This window comes from Salvelinus fontinalis, chromosome 31 (assembly GCF_029448725.1).
Source record: "Salvelinus fontinalis isolate EN_2023a chromosome 31, ASM2944872v1, whole genome shotgun sequence".
In the NCBI taxonomy this organism is placed as follows: domain Eukaryota; kingdom Metazoa; phylum Chordata; class Actinopteri; order Salmoniformes; family Salmonidae; genus Salvelinus; species Salvelinus fontinalis.
Window position 1 is genome coordinate 32285523 of NC_074695.1, and position 6163 is coordinate 32291685.

Sequence of the window (6163 nt, forward strand, 5' to 3'; positions counted from 1 at the left end):
CCAACTTGGTTCCTATCTCAGCAAAATGCGGTAGGCTACAGGAGGGTAAGGCAAACAGGCCTACATGTGAACAATGTTTATGACGTGTTGTATTTTCCTGACAAAGTTAATACATTTTATTTGGAGGAATAATATTTCACATAGATTTGACATTTATATCTAAAATGGTATTATCTGTAGGCTATTACCATGGTTACTGCTTCCAGGCCTCACTCACAAAGATGAGGTGAAGAAAGCCTTGTAGAGGCTAACAAATATACCGGTGTTTTCTGCCATAACAAAGGGGAAATCTGGGATTTGAATAATCAGCAAAGCAGTCACTCTGCCGCTTGTTTTTCTAAACAGCTGAGGGATTGGACTGGAGCAGTGTAACCACTCTCAAATTCATAGACAGACCATGAATGGGATCAACATTTTAGTTTTAACCACGTTTTTTAAATCTATATTGGTGTTTGTTTACAATCAAAACAAGCTTACATATTGGGTTCTGATGGGTATATCAGTTCTACTATTAAATACTTTTTGGGCAGTTATAAGTTATATTCTTCAAGAATTCCCCTGGGCTATCTGATAAGATTTCTATTTTAATTGTTTCTTCGTCTCTAATAGAGCTCGCCAGCTTATAGTCCTAAAAAACATACATTAGTTACCTCTGTTTTGTTTAGCCATTCCTATGCGGAAAATTAATGGGGATAAACGCTGAAAATAAGGTCTGAGTTTAACACAGGCTTAGGAGATCTTATATGTTTTGTTTTATAAGATAATATCAGTCAGTTAGCATGACCTTTATGAATTATGAAGCCTTTTATGTGCTTTGTGTTTCTTTTTATTACATAAATGCTTCAAAATTCACAAAAAGTGACATTAGCTGATGAATATTCTCATAGATGAAAATGTATCGGATCTCCTAAGCCTGTTTTTACCACAGACCTTATTTTCAGCATTTATCCAAAAACCCTACAAAACTCCATTTACTTTCCCATAGGCTTTGTCCAAAGAACCATGGCAGAGTTAGTCTGTACAAAAATAAGCCTTCACTATTGCTCTCTATAAAGAGGGCATTTAAACACTAACCATCTAGTATATACACTGAGCACTGAGTATGCCAAACATTAGGAACATCTTCCTAATATTGAGTTGCACCCCCCCAATCAGAACAGCCTCAATTTGTCGGGGCATGGCCTCTACAAGGTGTCGAAAGTATTCCACAGGGATGCTGGCCCATGTTGACTCCAATGCTTCCCACAGTTGTCAAATTGGCTAGATGTCTTTTGGGTGTTGGATCATTCTTGATACACACGGGAAACTGTTGAGTGTGAAAAACACAGCAGCGTTGTAGTTCTTGACACAAACCGGTGTCTTCCCCATTTACCTTCTGAATTGCACACACATAATCCATGTCTCAATTGTCTCAAGACTTAAAAATCCTGCTTTAACCTGTCTCCGCCCCTTCATCTACAGTGGCATAAAAAAGTATGTGAACCCTTTGGAATTACCTGGATTTCTGCATAAATTGGTCATAAAATTTGATCTGATTGTCGTCTAAGTCACAACAATAGACAAGCACAGTCTGCTTAAACTAATAACGCACACAATTATACATTTTCATGTCTTTATTGAACACACTGTGTAAACATTCACAGTGTAGGGTGGAAAACGTTTGTGAACCCTCCTGCTGGTTGACCCTCCTTTGGCTGCAATAAACTCAACCAAACATTTTCTGTAGTTGTGGATCAGACCTGCACAATGGTCAGGAGGAATTTTGGACCATTCATCTTTACAAAACTGTTTCTGTTCAGCGATATTCTTAGGATGTCTGGTGCAAACCGCTCTCGAGGTCATGCCACAGCATTTTAAAATTGGGTTGAGGTCAGGACTCTGACTGGGCCACTCCAGAAGGTGTATTTTCTTCTGTTGAAGCCATTCTGTTGTTGATTTACTTCTGTGTTTTGGGTCGTTGTCCTGTTGCATCACCCAACTTCTGTTGAGCTTCAATTGCCGGACAGATATCAAGACATTTTGCAGGAGAATGTAAGGCTAAACTAGGGAATTCATTTTTCCGTCGATGATAGCAAGCTGTCCAGGCCCTGAGGCAGCCCCAAACCATGATGCTTCCTCCACCATACTTTACAGTTGGGACGAGGTTTTGATGTTGGTGTGCTGTGCTGTTCCTTTTTTTATCCACACATAGTGTTGTGTGTTCCTGCCAAACAACTCAACTTTAGTTTCATCTGTCCAGAAGCACTGTGGAACATTTTGTGAATTTCGGACGTGCAGCAATGTTTATTTTGGACAGCAGTGGCTTCTTCCGTGGTGTCCTTCCATGAACACCATTCTTGTTTAGTGTTTTACGTATCGTAGACTCGTCAAGAGAGATGTTAGCATGTTCCAGAGATTTCTGTAAGTCTTTAGCTGACACTCTAGGATTCTTCTTAATAACCTCGTTGAGCATTCTGCACTGCTGTGCTTTTGCAGTCATCTTTGCAGGACGGCCACTCCTAGGGAGAGTAGCAACAGTGCTGAACTTTCTCCATTTATACACAATTTGTCTTACCATGGACTGATGAACATCAAGGCTTTTATAGATACTTTTGTAACCCTTTCCAACTTTATGCAAATCAACAATTCTTAATCTTAGGTCTTCTGAGATCTCTTTTGTTCGAGGCATGGTTCACATCAGGGAATGCTTTGTGTAAATAGAAAACTCACATTTTGTGAGTGATTTTAAGAGGGCAGGGCAGCTCTAACCAACATCTCCAATCTCGTCTCATTGATTGGACTCCAATTAGCTTTTGGAAAAGTAATTAGCCTAAGGGATCATATACTTTTTCCAACCTAAACTGTGAATGTTTAAATTATGTATTCAATATTAGCAAGAAAAATACAATAATGAACAGTTGAAGTCGGAAGTTTACATACACATAGGTTGGAGTTATTAAAACTAGTTGTTTATCACTCCACAAATTTCTTGTTAACAAACTATAGTTTTGGCAAGTTGGTTAGGACATCTACTTTGTGCATGACACAAGTAATTTTTCCAACAATTGTTTATAGACAGATTATTTCACTTATAATTCGCTATCACAATTCCAGTGGGTCAGAAGTTTACATACGCTAAGTTGACTGTGCCTTTAAATAGCTTTGAAAATTCCAGAAAATGTTGTCATGGCTTTAGAAGCTTCTGAGAAGCTAATTGACATCATTTGAGTCAATTGGAGGTGACCCTGTGGATGTATTTCAAGGCCTATCTTCAAACTCAGTGCCTCTTTGCTTGACATCATGGGAAAATCTAAAGAAATCAACCAAGACCTCAGAAACTAAATTGTAGACCTCCACAAGTCTGGTTCATCCTTGGGAGCAATTTCCAAACGCCTGAAGGTACCACGTTCATCTGTACAAACAATAGTATGCAAGTATAAACACCATGGGACCACGCAGCCGTCATACCGCTCAGGAAGGAGATGCGTTCTGTCTCCTAGAGATGAACGTACTTTGTTGTGAAAAGTGCAAATCAATCCCAGAACAACAGCAAAGGACCGTGTGAAGATGCTGGAAGAAACAAGTACAAAAGTATCTATATCCACAGTAAAATTAGTCCTATATCAACATAACCTGAAAGGCCACTCAGCAAGGAAGAAGCCACTGCTCCAAAACCGCCATTAAATAAAAGCCAGACTACGGTTTGCAACTGCACATGGGGACAAAGATCGTACTTTTTGGAGAAATGTCCTCTGGTCTGATGAAACAAAAGTAGAACTGTTTGGCCATAATGACCAACGTTATGTTTGGAGGAAAAATTGGGGCGCTTGCAAGCCGAAGAACACCATCCCAACCGTGAAGCACGGGGGAGACAGCATCATGTTGTGGGAGTGCTTTGCTGCAGGAGGGACTGGTGCACTTCACAAAATAGATGAAATCATGAGGGAGGAAAATTATGTGGATATATTGAAGCAACATCTCAAGACATCAGTCAAGAAGTTAAAGCTTAGTTGCAAATGGGTCTTCCAAATGGACAATGACCCCAAGCATACTTCCAAAGTTGTGGCAAAATGGCTTAAGGACAACAAAGTCAAGGTATTGGAGTGGCCATCACAAAGCCCTGACCTCAATCCTATAGAAGATGTGTGGGCAGAGCTGAAAAAGCGTGTGCGAGCAAGGAGGCCTACAAACCTGACTCAGTTACACCAGCTCTGTCAGGAGGAATGGGCCAAAATTCACCCAACTTATTGTGGGAAGCTTGTGGAAGGCTATCTGAAACGTTTGACCCAAGTTAAACAATTTAAAGGCAATACTATTTGAGTGTATGTAAACTTCTGACCCACTTGGAATGTGGTGAAAGAAATAAAAGCTGAAATAAATCATTCTCTCTACTATTATTCTGACATTTCACATTCTTAAAATAAAGTGGTGATCCTAACTGACCTAAGCCAGGGAACTTTTACTCAGATTAAATGTCAGGAATTGTGAAAAACTGAGTTTAAATGTATTTGGCTAAGGTGTATGTAAACTTCCGACTTCAACTGTATGTGTTATTAGTTTACGCACACTGTTTTTGTCTACTGTTGTGACTAAGATGAAGATCAGATAAAATTGTATGTCTAATTTGTGCAGAATTTATTATTCTTGCCACTGTACAGTGATTGAAGTGGATTTAACTAGTGACATTAATAAGGGATCATAGACTGACCAGGTGAAAGCTATGTCATGGAAAGAGCAGGTGTTCTTAATGTTTTGTATTCTCAGTGTAGATTCATGAATTGACCATAGTGCTCTCACTGTGAGGCCATAAAAAACACTTTTCCTATTTTCTTTTGCTCAGGTGTGAAAACAGCTTGGCCAGGGCATTTTTGTTTATGTTAAGATTTCAAAGAGCATTTTAACAATTTAATTAAGACTAGCTTATCAAAACTATTAGCATAGTCAATATATCAATGTTTTCACTAATAAATAAATATAATAAATTCTGGTTCCTTAATTCCTGGAGTTATGCCTCCAGTTCACCTAGAATCAAACTGATGTGCCGCACATAATTAGACTAATTCATTGTTATAATGCGCCACTAGATGGCAACAAAATATAAAAAATTGTTTAGACCTGGAGCACCTGCTACCTCACATTGGAAATACTGCTTGCAGCTTCAATAGCTGGTCTTCATTACAAAAAGGTATTGTACATCCATACTCTCTTTCTAAGGGAGATGCTCTGTGACTCCTCACAAGCGCACACTGATGACACCTGTCATGTTGTTTACCTACTCCAGCAGCCATAAGTTAGCTCTGGACTGAAATTCCTCTGTGTGAAATGTAATGTTCACAAAGAAAATCTATCACGTCACCACAGATCCCTGTTTCTGAAAACGATTATTCTAAACCAACATTCTAAAGAAAAAATATCTAATTTGGGATATAGCTCACCTTTGTTCCCTAACATCTATGTTCCAGACATGTAATACGTGACCTGTGTAATGTAAATGTTGTGTAGTGTAAATCTGTCGATGTGTCCTTGAGCAAGGCACTTAACCCTAATTGCTCCTGTAAGTCACTGAATAAGAGTGTCTGCTAAATGACAAATGTGTAACATCACAGAGCACCCACAGGGAGCCAGACAGCGTGGCTAAGCAGGCTTTAGATAGGGAGCTTCTAAAAAGCAGGCTTTAGATAGGGAGCTTCTTAATTGTTTCTGGAGGGATTTAAAAAGATGGATTTTTAATGTGCTGGTAGCCGTTTGATCATCAAGGCTAATTAAATGGAAAAGATCCTTGCTGTCACCAAGTACCTCTCAGCCCCCGTCCCTCAACATACTGTATGCACAAACACACGCACGTGTACACACAGGGAGAGAGAGAGAGAGAGAGACACAGACTGATTAAGTTGTTTTGCATACAGAAATAACTATTTAACATTTCAGGAGTGGTTTCAGCGACAATTTTTTTTAGTTTTTCCCGCCTCAGTTTTTCTTATTGCCCAGGGTCTGAACAATGAGGCAACAGTGCATAGATACAGAGCAAGAGAGTGAGCTCCAGACCCCTGAGACATAAGGATTCATAGACCTATCATTCAAGAATAAGACAACAATGTGCACTGTAGAATTTTTCATTTAATAAATCGGTTTATATAGAAGACCGCATTGAGAGAGGAGAGCTTATGATGAGTGAGACTGTATC